The sequence below is a fragment of the Dioscorea cayenensis genome, chromosome 16 (assembly GCF_009730915.1).
Source record: "Dioscorea cayenensis subsp. rotundata cultivar TDr96_F1 chromosome 16, TDr96_F1_v2_PseudoChromosome.rev07_lg8_w22 25.fasta, whole genome shotgun sequence".
NCBI lineage: Eukaryota > Viridiplantae > Streptophyta > Magnoliopsida > Dioscoreales > Dioscoreaceae > Dioscorea > Dioscorea cayenensis.
The window spans coordinates 17,245,594-17,263,576 of NC_052486.1; the positions used below are offsets into that span (position 1 = coordinate 17,245,594).

General features: G+C 43.9%; 1 pseudogene; it reads right to left on the minus strand.

Annotated features, from left to right (window-relative positions):
• The window catches only part of LOC120278938, an 85,951-nt pseudogene extending 81,965 nt beyond the window's left edge, over positions 1–3,986 (minus strand).
• Between the last annotated feature and the right edge of the window lie 13,997 nt (positions 3,987–17,983).

A 17,983-nucleotide genomic window follows, 5' to 3' on the forward strand; every position in this document is an offset into this window, starting at 1 on the left:
TACTCAAATTGGATCAGTGATCGATTTCTAGGTTTCGTCGTAAAACCTAATTTAATTGGTTACTTCAATTACGTAAATCAATAGTTCAAACCGCACTCAAAGGTAGGGCATTTTCCCATTGATATAGGGAACTTCTGTACCAGAAACAATGGTATCTCCAATTATAGCCCCTCTGGGATGTAAAATATATCTCTTCTCACCATCCCCATAGTGTATGAGACAAATGTATGCATTTTCGATTAGGGTCGTATTCTATGGTTACGATTCTACCAGATATGTCTTTTTTTCATTCCGTCGAAAAATAGATTTTTACGGTATAGACGCTTATGACCTCCCCTCTATGCCCTGCGGTAATGATTCCTCTGGCATTACGACCTTTACCACAATGATGCTGTCCATAGATCAAATTATTTCGTGGATTGGATTTCACTTGACTGTCCACGGCTCCATTGCGTGTGCTCAGGGGTAGAAGTTTAGTATAAATGTATCGCCCTCTTCTTTATTAAATTAAGTATGTATTTTTCCATAAAGTTCTTTTTCTCTATAAAGAGGTGGAATAGAATAACCCGAGTTGAAGGGTAATGATCATACGTCTGTAATGCATTGTATGTCCCATAATAGGTCCCATTCTTCTACCCTTTCCCGGGAGTCGATGACCATATTACCTTGACACAAAAGAAGAGTTCGACCCAATGCTTTATTTCTGTCCTAGTTGATTCTGATTCGACATTAGAAGTATATTGATTCTTCCCCAATAACCAAATACTTTTTTATGTAAACACTGCATATTTTATTACATCCATAAATCATTTTTCTTCCCCAATATCGATAAGAATTCTAGTTCTTACTGTTCATATGTTATGTGGTATGAATATACCATACCAATTCGTTATGTATGGATGATGAGATTCCATTGATACATAGCTAATTCCAATAGACTTATTGAACGTTCCCATTGGCGTGCATCCAGCAGGAATTGAACCTACGAATTTGCCAATTATGAGTTGGGCGCTTTAACCATTCAGCCATGTATGTGCTAGCGAGTGAACTAGGTGTTTTTTTTGCTAGAGCCGAGGATCGGTTCAAGAAAGAACGTCAAAGAAAGGTGACTGAGACTTCTCCTTTGACTGAGATGGAGACTGAACAAGCTGCTTCGGAAGGGTATTTTGGCTCCCAATAAAGCTAGGGTCCTGATCGAGCAAGACGTAGTCCTATCTATCTACCTCTCCAGACACAATATCTTGAGTACCTATGATGGTTACTACATCTGCTAGCATGTGATGTTTGGACATAGAATCGAGTCCTTGTGAATGGGCAGAGCCAGGTACTCTTATTTTGCGACGGTAGGGATGATTGCTTCCATTACTGATAAGAAAGACACCAAATTCTCCTTTTGGTGCTTCCACTGCGGTATAGGTAGAAGGAGCTGGTATGGAAAAACCTTTTGTATAAGGATCAAAATGGTGAATTGAGGTAGAGTAGACCGATGATCCTGTAGTAATTTGGCCGGCTATTGAAAGAAAAGGCTTGCATCTACTCCCCTAAACTATAACCGGTCCCATCTCTCTCCGGACCTAACGTGGTAGTTTCCCATCATAGGGCTTTCTATCTATAGATTGAGCCATTACCAACCAAGGATCCCATTCGTTCAGAACTTAGTTGACTGCTTCTATAGATAAGGCGGAGCGCCCTTGGTTCAACATTATAGCACATAGGCTTCGGCCCTACTACAGGCTTCGCTAGCAGCGTTGCATTGTCGAGCTTTGCTACCGGCGCTTCATCTTAAGTGCTTCGCTACCGAGGCTCATCATAAAGGACGCTCCTATCCATAGAAGTGCTTCGCTAATGCTCGGCTAAGTGGTCGAACCCTCGTGCTGACCATTCGCTTTATCAGGAGCGAAAGCCCTTCTCTTTGCCCCTTAAGTATAAGTAGAAGGACAAGAAGCAAAGCTTTGTAAACTCGACAAGTCGCTTATAGAATACCGATTACTTCATGAAGTTTCATAATGGGGGAAGCGAAGCTTAGCGAGGCCGACCACGTAATATGCCGCTGGTGGAGAAAGCTCGAAGAGCTTCCCTTCATTCGTTGCTAAGCTAAGGTCCCAGGTCTCCGAGTCAGCCCGGGCTTTTTTTCGAAAGAAATCCTGCACCCATGGGCATACGGCCTGGCAGGCCTTCCCTTTCCGCCGGAGCTTCATGGGTGTTGCCCCGTTCCCCAATCAGATTTTGGATGTGAGCTATACTCCGCGAGGAGCCACACGGGCGTATGGCCTTTTGCCTTGCCATTTTGACCTCTATTCCCGCGTGAGACGGAATGCTCAGTGACAACCTCTCAATTGTCACCGCCTGGCCTCTTTTTGCTACCACGGTAGCACCTAGTGTGGTCAGCACCAATCGTGTTTCGGGCAACGAAGCTTACACTCATTCACATTGGTTCATCCTGCTATGCCCCGGGCTTTTTGCTCTTCTAACAACAATGGTGGCCGGCCATTCGTCAAGGCCCCGGAATCCGCTGGACATCTCAGCGGCGGGATTGGATACCCGCATCAGATCGAAGTTCCATTTTTTTGCCTCCCTCAAAGGAGAGCTGTTTCTAGGTGGGTCGCTTCGCGAAAAGACATTGCTTAGGACCAACGGGTCACACGACAGGTGCACGATTTACTTTGCACGCTCCATCCTTCGGCCCTTCGCCTATAGGCTTGGCAGGGCAAGCTACCTTGATCCGCCTTCGGCTTCGATTCGTTATGCTCAGCAGCTCCAACAAGCCCCTAAAGTTTCTTGCTGCCTCAAACTCTGCCAAGAAAGCGCTGCTTTACGTTTGATCCTATGTGCCCAGAGAACGCAATGCGTTCTCCACTTTCGGATCTCGCAAAGAGAAAACGTCTTTTTTTCCGATGAGTTTTCTCTCTCATTCGCGGAGCGAAGAAAGCGGGCTTTGCCCCCAGCTACCGCTATCCTTGGGAAACCCAAAGAGCTACCGAAGGAAAGGGATGCAGTCTCTCCCTTGGCCAAGGGAGAGGACAGGAGAGAAGAAAACGTCCTTCGCGCAAGTTTGTTTGCTTCCTGCCCAAGCTTGGCTCTTCGACCAAGGAGGCATTCTGGTAGGAAGGCCGACCACTACATAAAGCGTAAGCAAGCACTTGGCTTGGGAGCAAGCTACCTTTCTTTGATCCACTTTCCCGGGCAGGGAAGAGAACGAAAAAAATGGCAAAAAGATGGTGGCCGTGGTAGGTTCGAGGATCTTACGCGGCGGAGCGAACTCTTCTATCGTGTTGCATTTTCCTCTGGCGGCGTAGCAGCACCCCCTCGATCCATCGTACTAGAGCGATCCGAGAAGAACGATTAGGGTCATATTCGGTCCTTTCTACAATGCCAATAGACGAAGTGCTTCGTTTTCAGGTCCATTTTTTTCGCTGCAATCGCTTCGATCCACCCCCTCGGTGAAAAAAACAGTATACGCCCGGAGGAATTCCTCCCTGCGGACTTCCCCGTACTCAAAGTGAAATGTCTAAGTGCTCTCCCCTTTAGGCTTTGTCTCATTCTCTCTCTCGTCATCATTCGATTCTGCCCCTACTTCAATGAAAGCTCCTCCTCCTTATCCTCAAAGATCGTCGTTGGTCCTTTATCATCTCTTTCTTTGGTCATTGATTGTTTAGAAAGCCATGCCTGCGAGAAACGGGCCCCCTCTTTGACATCAGATCTTGTCATCCGGGCGGGCAGCTTCCGGTCCGGGTGCTCAACTTTAGAAGTAGCGCCTTTTGAATAAATATAAGTAGGCGACTTGCTTGTGTTAAACATATAGCGGCGCCTTCCTGATAAGAGACCAGCTTTTTAGATGAGAGAAGGCCTGCTTTTAGGAAGAGCTTTTTTTTTTGATGGAAATAGAACGTCGAGACTTGCCTCTTGGCTACTTAAAAAAAAGTGGTGGAAGAAAGTGACCCGCAAGAGGCTTCTTTAGATCGTTTCACTCATGCTTTTGTAGAAAATCAAACTATTCCCCTTGGCGCGCACGCACCGCACCCCTTCGCTATGTTCTTAAATGAATGAGACAGCACTCGCTCAGATGTCGTCTCTTCCCTTCGACAATAGTGTCTAGGCTTCATCCCCGAAAGATCAACTGGCGCAAGACAAGCACACTCGTCGGCAATCAAGATAGGAACCATCGGAGAGGAAGGAAAGCGCTGGTCTTTGAGATTCGAAAAAAAAGTCTTCGGGATCGGTTGATAGCAAACAAAGATAGAATGGCGAACAAAGAGAAGGCTATTGTAGAAGGTACGGTGATCGTAGAGGTAGGGGGAGCAGTAGGCAGGGTGAACTTCAGAAGAAAGACAAGGAGGTGGCAATGCCGTAGGCGAGGCCGGCGCCGGAGAAGTCGGATGCGGCATCTTTGATGAGAAAGGGGACAGAGAATAAGCCGATTGGTGCTCAGCGCACGGGTTTGTGCGGACCATGGATGGTCGTGGAAAAACCCTAACAGGAGAAGGAGGATGAAGTTCGGTGGAGGAGGAGGCGAGTTCCCTAAATCCATTGGTAGAAAGCCAGTTGCCAGTTAGAGTGAGAGTTGCCAGCCTATCTAATCTACCAAAGCCTAGATAATCGGCGCCTAAAAGAGCCAGTTGCAGAAAAAAAAGGTAATCTATCTACTTGAAGAATTCATTTTTATCCCTTGGATGTGGGTCAAATAAAGTCCCTTGCCATACAGTAAGCAAGAAAGGGCAGGGCAACTCTTTGAAAGTCAGGAAGTCATGGACTGATTAGAAGGCCGGCTTGAGCTTTCTTATAGAAGAGTTATGATAGGTTTAATACCCGCCAATCAAAGCTAGCTTTCACATTGCTTCTTTCTAAAGAAGGAAAGCTTTTTAAGGCGCAATAAAAAGGATAAAGAAAAAATTCAAGCCAGATGCGACTACTTACCAGTTCCTTTATTAAAGGAATAAGGGTAGGCGGAAATAGGCTTAATTGGGTTGCTAACGTGCTAAGCAAAAGCCCATTCAATTGCTTTCTGCTTTTTTTCGCTTCGCTCGAACGATTTCTTTTCTTCTCGCCTGTTCCAGGAATGAGATTACTAGTTGTACTTTGTAACTGGTTCTATGGTATAAAAACAGTAAAAAAGGAAAATCCTCTGCCCCTTTCATTCCATTGCTAGTTCGGGGGGATATCTAGTTGCAGAAAAAAAGTAAGCCCCTCACGTGAAAGAAAAAGGATTTTTCTCCCAAAGGCAAGCTCAGGCAGGAAAGTTTGAAAGCGGACAAGGGCCAGCAAACGAGGAAAGAAGGAAAGTCTTTCTTTAATAAGAAAGTCGTAAAGTTCCTTCTGTAAAAAGCATCGATTGCAGTTCGAGTTTGAGTTGCAGTCCTAAGTTATTCCCCTTCTTTCTGTTGCATTGTCAGAAACTTTTTTCTAAGAAAGGGAGGGAGCAGGCTCGGCAGGATAAGAGGTTACTGGATAGGCTTAGCCCGCAAACAGATATGCTACTGGTTTCCTGATATGCTGGATAAACTACTACATCCTGATCACGCTCACTGGACATGGAAGCGCCCGGTTCTACTGGTAACAAAAAAAGGCAATGGGAGTTCGACTCTCCCTCGATCTACTTTACCGACAAGAGCTCTGAATGAGCAATGAGTTTTCTTCTAGCTATTCAAAGCAGAGGCAAAAGAATAGAATATTCTATAGGGCTCCTGCTGGTTAGTTACTATGGCCACGCCCGGAACTGAACACGAAACCCTCGTAGCGATTCAGAAAGAGTACCTTGACGCCCAGTTGAACCTCATACCTCACTTCTACGGGACTCTTTTTTGCCCTCCCTTTCAGCGAGCGCAACCCGTGCAGCACACCTTTCCCTTGCAGCCAGCGCAACCCCTTGCATCGCGCGATTGCGTTCTTTCGCGCTCTTCCTTCGTTCGCTGCTTTATAGCGCGCTGCGGAGCGCTACTTAAATGAATTACGATAGAGTAATTCATTGCTTGAAGCTTAACTTTCTAATAAATAAGAAGTAAGATAAAAAAAGAAAAAAAGAAACAATATCATAACCCCTACCCTTATTCTTTTCTGAGAATCATAAATTCCGGCTTCACACTTAGTTGGGATTTTAAATTGAAAGAACTATAGCATCTGCCCTTGCTCCACCAACAGTATTCGTATCAGGAAATGCTGCTTCGGATGCTTCTATATCAACTCTATGTTTCTTAATCTCTTTCTTCAAAAAAATTTTGAATTCCGCTTTTGATGCTTCAGTTGATCCTTCAGCGGACCTTTCTTCGGCTTCCTTCCTGGCCTGGGATTTGTTTGAAAAAGAAAATTCCGAAGCTTGATCGGTATCATAGCCTGGGACTTGAAAAGCTTGTTCAACCCGCCGTGGAAAATGCCCTTCTCGATGATTATTGAGTTGGTGGAGCAGCTTCCCGTTCATTCAACCGAGCATCTTTGAGTTGAGCTTGCTTTTTTATTTGAGTTTGAGTTGAATGAGTCAGGGAAGTCTTCCAAAGGTCTTGTTCCTGTAATAAGTCAAGATAACTTAAACCCCTTATAGCTGGCATTGGGTCAAGTCAAGATTCGAAAACTTCATATCTGATCCCCGGTACCAGATGCATTTCACATCTATCTCGCATCCATCGAGAGCCATACTAAGTCTTTTCCTCACTCGATCTGACAGTTCAGTTCCCTTTGTATCTGACGTTACAAACTAAGTAACTCGTCCAGCTGAACTCGACCTGAGGGTGCATCCTCCTTAATTAAAGGTCACCTAGTTCGCTTCGCCACATTGATTTCAAAAGGATCTGCACTCACATCCCCCTTTAACTCACAGAATTTAGCAAACCAAGCCGGAGAATACAAGCGGAAAGGGGCTGCGCAAAGCCTTCGGTGTGTAAGTGCACGCCAGATAGGAGCACACATGGGAATATGCGCGAGGCGAGCGGAGTGAGGGAATTCTCATCCTCAAGCAGATTTACTTGAAAAGCGTGATCAACATGGAAAGCTCTTTTTTCGAGCTTCTCGAGCATTTTTTTGTTGAGCCTTCCAACCTTGCCCATAAAAAAAAGCTAGCTTCAAGCTCAATGTTTGGACAGTTGAAAAATTGGAAACTTCAAGTATATATGATTAGAAGAACTAAAACAAAGTAGGAATCAAGGAACGAAGTATAGGCAGGGACGGATGTCCAAGCCGGTCGTGCCAGAGAGACACTCATTCTTTATTAGAATCCGCACTGGAATGAAGAGCTGTAGTGACATCCACATCGGAGCAATGGAAGTAAAGTCCATTAGCCTCACGACCTCCAAATTGACTCTTTCTGTACCCCAATACCTATTGACGAGCAAATCCCTCCACTCTCGTAGTGAATTCTCCTTTCCTCGATGAACTAAAGTCTAGGCTGGGAACAAAAAGACAATGTTTATATGTAGAGTGCGAGAAAAGAATTTCTCTCTCGCAAGCTAGGAGGTTAAAGAGCTGTATTAATAGCTGCTTTAAGTCTCGAGCTCTTTAGGAACGACCAGATAGCGTAAACATCCGAAGGCTCTTTTTTTAGTCGTATCTATCATTTTCACCTTTAGCTGAGAACCTTGCTTCGCCAATACTGCTAGAATAAAGACACGACTAATAGTTGTTGATACAGGAGAATACCCCGCTTCTTCTTCCCTTCGAAGGGGTAGGCTTCTTTAAGTCTTTCTTATTTATCTCCTCTTGTGTTTTTTGAGCATTAAAGCTGGTTGTTTGAGTTCTTTTCCGTCTCCTTTAATCCTTCGTATATGTTGAAAGTCGAGATCAGGGATGTATTAATTTTTGAAGATTTTTTTAACACCCTTTCCTCTTTTCCTGTTCCTGTTCCAGCGTTAAAGAGTAAGGTAAGGTCTTTCTTTTCCGTACCGAAGAGCCCGTTTAGTTAGCTATCCCATCTTGCTTCGCCACTTATGCTAGCCGATAGAAAGGACTCTCAAAGTTTTATTCAAAAATTTTCAGTTAAGGAGAACACCCTTCTTCTTTCCTTTACTAAAGGAGGGTTCAATCTCTCCTTCCTCGCGTTCTGGTTAGCACGGTAAAGCTGGTTTAAGTCTTTCCGATCTCTTCCCTTCCGTGTCCTTCCGGTATCTTTTCTTCTTTCCGTTCGGTTCGGTAAAGCTTGTTGAAATCTATCCTATCCTATCCGTTCAGTTTTGTTCCGAAAGTCCGGTGGATCAATCTATACTTTAAGTAAGCGGTTTAGGCCTATAGAGAGTGAAGCGACAAAACTCCTCTTCTTGTTGCGGGAAGCCTACCGTACCATGTACCGCTTTTCTATAAGCCGGCTTTGTAGATCAGATCTCTTTCTAGGGATAGAGAATCTCTTTCCGGTAGCAGTAGCAGGTTTGAGACCTGGTGAAGGGGATAGAATTACTTGTCTGGTTTCCTCGCGTGCCAACCCGGGGCCCCAAAAAGGGGAAAAAAAGAATGCCCGCCGTACTTCCTTTGACTACTCCTGAGATCTGAGATATGGTAGAAGAATTTTGTTATGGTGGGGAGTGAAAACACCAATGCAGCAGAAAAAGAAAACGACCGCATTACAACATGAATTAAGACAGACGACCGGCGACGCCTTCGATCGAACATTGGTTTTTCTTAGCGTGCTAGCCGCTGCTTCATTTCGTATAGCGATAACGCTTTCTCTTTCTTAGCGCTCGACCCTGCGGAGAACTCTGGTTGCGCTTTGGTTGGCTTTCTCTTATAGTCTATTTTCTCTGACTTGACTCAGCTTGACCTACTTGACTCAGCGGTTAGAGTATCGCTTTCATACGGCGAGAGTCATTGGTTCAAATCCAATAGTAGGTAAACCCGGCCGAAACCCCCGCTTTTTGCCAGCATGACAGCAAGCACAGACTGGCATCAAGGAGTCGAATGACCAAAGCATCGGTTGCTTCCACTTGTTGCCTTCTTCGACCGACAGACAAGGAACCCCCCTTTCCTCAGCTTGCTTCTTCCTGTTCGTCCACCCGGTTTCATCAATTTGCAAATTCTTCCCCAATTAGTTAAAAGAATGAAATTGGCTGATATCATGACGATACTAGGTAGTATAGATATCATTATGGGAGAAGTTGATCGTTGAAATGATAATTGATATGACAGAAGTGCAAGCTATCAATTCTTTTTTTCTAGTTCGGAATCCGTAAAAAGAAGTCTATGGACTCATATCGCTCTTTATCCCCATTTTGTCCCTTATATTAGGAATCATAATAGGGGTACTCGTAATTGTGTGGTTAGAAAGAGAAATATCCGCAGCGATACAACAACGTATTGGGCCTGAATATGCTGGCCCATTGGGAATTCTTCAAGCTATAGCGGATGGGACCAAACTACTTTTTAAAGAGGACCTTTTCCCATCTAGAGGTAATATTCGTTTGTTTAGTATTGGACCGTCTCTAGCGGTTATATCGATTCTACTAAGTTATTTAGTAATGCCCTTCGGGTATCGTCTTGTTTTAGCCGATCTCAGTATCGGTGTTTTTTATGGATCGCCATTTCAAGTATTGCCCCTATTGGGCTTCTTATGTCAGGATATGGCTCGAATAATAAATATTCCTTTTTCGGGTGGTCTACGGGCTGCTGCTCAATCTATTAGTTATGAAATACCATTAACTCTATGTGTGTTATCAATATCTCTACGTGCGATTCGTTGGAACATGAACTTTTTCCTTCTCTACTCGAAATAAAGAAAAGAGCTTGAACGTATTAAATAGATATTCCCCTTTTTATTTATCATTCGGATTGATGAGTTAAACCAGATAGTTATATGAGTGAAAGAAAACAGCCTCTAAATTCGCAGTAAGAAGACAAAATCTCATTCCCTATGTACAAGAATAAAATGGAAGTAAACATAAGATAAGCAGTGTAAACAGTTTACCCCAAGATTAGATTCTTTGATTAGTTATCATATCTTGAAGCGGGCACAAAAGATCAACTGTATGGAGTTTCCACTACTGTTTTGTATGTATTACCATACCTGGGATCAATCTAAAATAGTGGACGGTTAGAAACACTAAGGTACACAAAAGATTAGTAATGGAGATAATCTTAGGTATAAAAAAAAAAAAGGAAAGGGATAATGGACGGAGATTGGTCAGTGGTCTCCTCTCCAGGTTTAGTATTTATGTTGTTTTATTTGATTTTTAAGAACTGTAGTCGGACAAGAGGTCAAGTCAAGAGGTAAATGTTCGTAAGTAAAGTCTCCGGTAGGTAGAATGGGGAAAGGTAGGTGAAGTCCGTCATTGAATTGAAGTGGTAGAGTGGTAAGTGGGCGTACGGCCTATGTATTTCCTATCAGCGGCATTAGTTCCTTTGGCGTTGGGCAAATTTTCTTCCTTTCTTATTTTTAGTAAAGTAAAAAAAGTAGTAAAATAGTATTTTTTTGGTACGGAAAGTTAGTATTATTATTAATAAGAATTCCTAAGCTAATAATAGCGGATTCTCAGGTTTTCTATTCCGAACAGCGTATTCTTGCAGCGGATTTGCCGCTAACACCGGTTATTCCGCATCGAATAGGGAATGAGGAAGATTCATCTTTTTGATATCCCAATAGTAAAGGTAAGAAACGACTTGCTCTTAGCTGCAGCCCTATCAGCTATCTGACTTTCTATCTTCTTTCTGATCTCCTGCTTTGTCCTTACTCCTCGCGATGTCTATAGCGGAGAATACTTTCATACTTCAATCGATTCACGGGGAGAGAATGTGATTTTTCTCAACTTAAATGTAAAAAAATATTAATATAAGTAGCCTTTTTAACATAACAGGAGATTTTTCTTTCGAGATGCGAAAAGGCAAGGATCTTGGAAGAGTTGACAATTGTCATTATCTTCCCTTACTGGGGAAAGTCCCTAATTATAGTCTATTGGTCCTAGAGGAGCTCTAGACAAGAGTTAGTGATCTCCCCCACTTTCCTTGTCAGTTAAGCGAGAGTTACTTTTTGTTACGGGAAGCAGCACGCACAAGCGAAGTACTCTCGTGAAGAGAAAGATAACCGCTAGTTAAAAGCGTTAGTTCATTGAAAGCATTCAAAATAAAATAATGCCTCTTTCGGTTAGCGGGACTCAGTTCCACGAGCTACTTCTTTTAAGTTAAGTCTTTTTCCATAACAGATGGGACTAGAGCGGCCGATACTTCCTTGAATGAGAGCAGCAAAGGCACTGCCTTAATGTCCGAGGAGCAAGGATAATAGTCTAAGGAATATGGCATCGAATACAAGCTGCTAGTACTAATCAATTGGTTTGAAAGGCTAGAAGACTTAATTATAAGTCTCTTTGGTGTCGGCATTTTGGTCACTGAGGAAATCAACCTCCATCTGGGGATGAATGCGCTCTTAGGACAAAAAAAGAGGCTCTTAGCCTTTCGGACTTGCCCTGCCAAAACCTTGATTATTGGATTTCCTGCTTACCCGCTACAAAAAGAGACTTTTCTTTTTGAGGTAAGCTTAGAAAAGAAAGACCTGGAAAAGCCGGTGCTTAGGCAGACGTCCCAAGGTAAGAGCAGACTAATCCACTTTTTGCCAAAATGTATATCCGTAAATCTCTCGGTCTAGGCATAGGCTGGAAAGGAAAGCAGTTAATCGCTATCTGGAATTACTGCCCCTTTCGCTACCAAGAAAGAGTAAACTCGAACGAGAGTCAAGAAAGAAGGGTAATAAGGTTCTTTAGCCAATCCCAGGGAATGGTACAAAGCCAATAGATGGGGGGGCCTCCTCGCATATCAAGAACTTGCTGCTATTGGGAAGACTCCTTACCCCGGCATTGCCCTAAAACACTCATATTAAAGCACCAACTGTTATCCTACATCTAGAGAGATTCCTAAGAGTTAGAATCTGATCTGCGGTGCGGCATTTGGGCAAGATCTTAAGTATGAAAGTACAGGAAGCATGTAATCAGGGTTGTTGGCCCCATTTCCTTTCTTAGGGGAATATCTGCTCTTGTATTGGATTCGGCATCAAGCCGATGTGGCACTGATGACTTTAAAGTCCTTTCTGCTTTGACAGAGCTTCAAGCAATTATCCAATTGGTAGGACCAAGAGCCTTTCTGGAGTAAAAAAAGAATGGCTCCTTCATGCCCATGTATAATGCCGCTCAAGCGCAATAGTGACATCTTGGATCAGTTGTGAAAGAAGGAACTTAACCGATCCTGCATTACTTTCTTGCTAGCCATTTCACATAGCAGGTTTGGTGGGCATCTTATGTCTTTCACAATCCGCGGAAGTAGATAGGACTGTGTTGACTGAAGCTTTCGGTGCCTAGCGCCGCGGAATCAGAAATTAACAGAGCAGAGACAGCAGACGACGATGAAACTATCTCAAATACAAATAAAATAAGGGAATGCCACCCGCTTCCACTCTAGTTGAAAGCCCTTTTTCAAAAGAAAGGAATTGATAGACCAATGTGGGTTCCAAACCTCACCTTGACTTCAAGCGAATAGTGCCTCGAAAAGGCCGATGAAAGCATCTCATTAGCATGTCCTTGCCAACGGCTTCAAGTCTTCTTTTCATTTCATGCCCAAGCCTTCAAGGCTGCCAACTATCCAAAGCAAGGAGCTTAGCTTATTGCCCTGGCCCTGGAACGCTACTAGTAACTGACATTTTTTAAAGCAAGGAACTTCTTTACCACGGTCTTACAGAATAAGGTCTTACTTCATCCGCTGCTCTTAGGAAGAATGAATCCACTGCTGGTGGAAGGTTTCAAGGAATTGAATCAGAAGCATGGAATAGGACAAGGTTTACGTTATGCCTGAATCTAAGAGCAGTAGGAGGTTTAATCAATAGTAGAAGATATCCACGAGCAGAATGAATGAAGGCAATCCTTGAATCGATGGACAGAAGGAGCTTTGAGCAAACCTGTTGAGGAAGAGAAGGGGAATGAAGCCTGTTGGTTGATGCGGATTACCGTCGTGTCTTACCTTCTTATCCGTCGATTGCTAGTATGGAGAGAGGGAGAGGAGAAGGAAAGGAGTAGGATTCGCACTAATCAGACTATCTAGAACCCCAAGGAGCACTAGACTGATTTTTTTATAGCAGTACCTTATTAAACAGTAGTAGTTGCAATAGGATAAGGTAAGGCATGCAAGTCACTTCTTGCACTAAGGCAAGGTCTAGAATCCACATGGGTAAGGGAATGAGCTGGTGCTATAATAGGAATAGGCATTTGCCTTTGAGGTTGCAACTCGATTCTTTTCTTTTTTAAAGAATAGGTTGCTTTGTGCAATTGAAGATGAATCCGCTTCGACGGAAGAGAATACAGGAATAACCGTTGTTCACGTAACCGCTCTTGTCTTCATATCAGCTCTTGCTGTTGTTGGAATAACAGCTGTTGGGATCTTATTCGCTACTTGGCTCTTTCCTGTGTTAGCACGAATCGGTTCAAAATAGGTTGTTTCCGAAGAGAAGAAGAGAATAAGCTCTTTGAAAGAGTAAGCTGTTCATAGAGCCAACCTGTGAATCTAGGTAGCACTTTCTTTGACAGGCTTGCACTTCAGATTTGTCCATTTGACCGGGGATTTCCAGGTCCTTTATAAGAAGAAAACGAGAAGGAAAGGACGAAGGAGAGTTTAAGAAGCGTAACGAGGATAAAAATCCGAGATAATCCGCCTATGCCTCCTTAGCTTCGGCTTTGACCTTCCCTTTGGGAACGGATCATGAGACTATCATCATCACAAAGCAAGGAACTCCAGCCATAGATATGAAAGATCAGTGGCTCCAAGAACTTGTGAGAGAAGCAGGAAAAAAAATAGAGAAGGAAGCCCAATCTGATGAAGTTCGTGAGGTGATGCTCGAGTCGATGGGAATCCATGGTTTGACGACATCAAGAATTATCTAGAAGATAAGATGGATCATTCCCCTAGTTTGCTACGGCAGATGATAAGAAGGCAATCAAGCGGATGGCGACGAGGTACACCTAAAGAGGAGGAATTTGATATCGATATTCATACAACGGTGTCCTCCTCGAGATGTGTGGATGATAATGAAGCCTAGAAGAAGCTCATTACGGCGTCTCGTGCCGGTCACGTCAATGCTCGATGCTAGCCAAGAAGATCATGAGGCAGGGGCTACTATTGGCCCATACTTTTAAGAAAAGAAAGAAGACTCCAAAGATCTATGTTCTGCAGGTGTATCAAATGCCGATCCATGCTCCAAAGATCCTCACTTCATCCTCCGACGTCACCCACGGCCATTCTCTATGTGGGCCTTAGATTTTGATTGGGCCCCTCGAAAGCATAGCTTGAGAATACCAACCGGCATGCCTTCGTCCCTCACCGCTCATCGAATACTTTGAAAAATGGGCGGAAGCCGAATCCTTCATACATGTCAAAAGCTTCTACCCTCGTGTGGTTCATTAAAAAGAACATCATCACTCGCTTTGGTGTACCCAAGATGTCTGGTAATGAGATAACGAGCTATAGTTCGATCTCGAGCAAGTTACAATAATGAAATTATGTAACAAGGATTACATTTAATTTTTTTCATTAATCCTCACCCCTGTGGCAATGGTCAAGCAGAGGCCACAAACAAGACATTGATGAAAAATAGTGAAGAAGACGTTCGAAAACTCATAAAGCGTCCCGATTTTTCCCGAAAAACTTCTCGATGCTCCGAGGGCTTCTCGAACTTCCATCCGCACTCCAACCGGTCAAACCCCGTGACGCACTCACATACGGAATGGAACATATGAGATCTTGATTCCTCTCTTAGAGTTGAACTAAAAAAATTCATTAAGATGAAAAGAGAGAAGCTCTTCTTTCTTCAGTGTCTAGGGTCTTCCCCGCAGGCTAGCTCTGATTTAAGGAACGAGGGTTTTCTATTCCATCTAAGGTCGAGTTCCAAGGAGGTTAGCCCCCGATTCATAGGATGGATTGGAAGTTTTGGTTTGACCGATAGATTTGAGCTCTAAGTGGGTTAGCCTCGCTCGTCTCAGATGTGCTCGAGATGCACAAAAGGGCAACTAGGGGCTATATTTCAACCGATGGGCCTATTTTTTTCTAGCTACTTTTAAACGCTTTACACCTGTTGTCATTCGCTCTACCGGAGGTCACTAAAACTAAAAAAATTGCTCCAAGCATTGAAAAAAACAATCCTCAGAGGACCATGTGTAGACAATACAAGATGATAGAAGTCTTGTTACAGCGTGCGACCTTCTCTCGCCTTGGATTTAGTTAGCACTTAAGGGACAAACAAGGCTATTACACATGATCTCATGGCCTACTTCATCCCGGGTCTCCTCTCCAGAAGGGCTTAACCGAGTCTAAGCTATTTTTTTCTTACTTAGCTTGGCACGGCGTTGACGCTCTAACTCAAAGCTTGGATGCACCCCTTTCCCTGCTCCCACTTCTCCCAACCCTCGCCCCCACTTTTCTTGCAAAAAGAAGACAAAATCCACCTTTCGAACTAGTCGAAATTCTTTTTGTGATCGGTGATGTTTTTCTCATAGAACTGCGAGAGCGATCACAATCTTTTGAGATGCAAGGCAAGATTAGTAAGGGAGCTCACTATCGCCGGGCTTATGAACATCTTTTTGCATTCATTTGATCTTGTCTATTGTTGTGAAAAGGGGTCTTTTAAAAAGTCTTCGATGCAGGGTGACTAAAAAAAGATATTTCCTTTTTTTCCATGTGAAAGCAAAAACCCCTCTCAGTGTGGGTCCCCAGTATTCAGTAGCAAGACCCGGAAGATTTAGAATAAGAAAGAAAGAGGTAACAATACATTGAAAACAATAGATCTAACAAGGCAAAGCCTAAAAAAACAAGAGAAAAATCTTTGACAAAATCTCTATTGGTTAATTCTGCTTTTATGACGAGTAAAGTGTAGCGTAACGAAGGCCCAATGAAAGTTTGAGTAAGAATAGGGTGAAGCGGACCCTTTCAAGTACTATCCTAGGCGCAAAGCCGGAGAAAGAAATGGAGTGTTTTTTTCCAATCTGCTTGTGAGCGTCCCGTTGTTTTCAACAAGAGCTCGCTTATTTGAATAAAGAAGGCGTTTTCGTTGGCCTTTCGGCCTAAAAAAAAGTGTGAAGGTTGAGATAGGTTTCAAAGCTCCTATTATTGGATGTAGTCTTTGTTCCATTTTAAATTGTCGCCTCCGTGGGTAGGCGTGTCCCCTGTCTCTTATCCAAGATAGAAAGACCTCTTTTTTTCAGGGTTGCTTAGCTTGAATTGGATTGATTTGAAGCCTACCCCCATCCATAAATGATAGATTGATTGACCCACCCTCGAAAAGGGGAAAGTTTTTTTGCATATTGGATATCGAATAGAAAAATGCATGCGAAAGGCATCTCTTTCATTGCCCTAGCTCGGCAATGAGTACATTCTCTTCCCGAGTACGCATCGAAGAGAATCTCTTTGGTTGCCCGACTTGACTCGCGTATCGCATCTCAAGTACGCATGCAAAAAGACTCACTTATCGAGGGACAAGAAAGAAAGCCCTTTCGCTAAGAACTTACCATGATATCTTCATTTACTTGCGTGGGAGGTAGAATAGAACTCACTCGGAAAAAAAATGCAGACTTTGACATTTTTGCCATGCTAGAGCCGGGGTAAGAAGAGTTTGATCCTAGCTCGAACGAACGGCCTTCCTTTGGTTTTCGGAGGGGGGTTGGAATACACAATTGAATAGTCCTTAGTTGCGAGCGAGTGTATTTAGTTTCATGCATTTGCTAAAAAAACCGACCCACCATATTGCGTATGCCTAGGGTCTGAAACGAAAGAACTCCCGCCTCCATTTATATATGCTTACACATACATGTGTGACTTTTTTGTCTTGTGAACTTCCCATTTATCAATGACATGCCGCTCTTTCATTGTCCGATTTTTTTGCTTTGATGAAGACACTCGATCTATCTTATGTATCTACTTATTGTCTTTTTGCCTCTGCTCAGTGGTTCCAGTAGTCGGTTTTTTTCGGATGTTTTCTAGGATCGGAAGGAACCGCTATAATGACCACCACATGCGTTTCATTTTTCTTTGATCTTATCTTTTCTTGCTTTTTTTATGAAAGTAGCACCGGGAGCTAGTGCTTGCTATCTCGGAATAGCTCCATGGATCTCATCGGAGATGTTTGATGCTTCTTGGGCTTCTTTGGCGACCGTGAAGTCTCCAGATGAATTACCGAGTAGATAGATCTGATCCGGACACTGCAGTTGCTTCGTGGCGATACAGACTCGACCCACTCCTACCCACCCCGGGGTCTCATAGCATGTCGAGAATCGAGGGGGACATACTGGACGTAACAACTCATATCGGTTGGGGGGTTGTATCGCCCTGCCTTTCAATCGATACACAGTTGAGGAGGTCGATCACGAACGCTACAAGTGTGGGAGCGATCCTAGTTAGGGAAGGCTAAGACAGCGCCTTGCATATAGGTAGCAAGAGGGCGCTTATGCCCCGACGGTGGGGCCTTATGGGGAAGGGCCCATCCCAATAGGGACAGACACCCCCACTTAAAAGCGCACCTCTGTATCGATCTGAATCACTCTATGTAAGGGATGACGTCGGTGGAACCCGGTGAAACCACGCCGAGTCTGGTTAGATGCATGGGGCGAGAGGGCTCGTAGTACCCCCCTCTTTCTTGATCCAGACCTTTTTCCTCGCTTTGGTAGTGAATCACCCTAAAATCAAAGGCGGTTGGCATGCACACCATACCTATACCCACTACTTGTATCGCGTGCGGTGGACTCTTTGTTTGATTAGGGAAGGAAAGAAGGGGCCTAAGCACGGTAGATGCTATACACTTGAGTGGCAAAGGAAAGCGAGACCGTACCTCTTTTTCCAGGCCTGTTCGGACATACGGTTACCGCAAAAGATCAAGTTGGTGAGCCGTGTGATGGGAAACCCTCCCGCATGATTCGGGAGAGCATCGAAGACGAATGAGAGGTTCACCACCACATCATTGCAAGGGGAGCTCACTCGATTCGCAGATTGGTCCGACTCGTAATTCACTTCGACCCCGTGTTCGATAGCCCGACCGTAGTGATGTTAATTGTGGTTA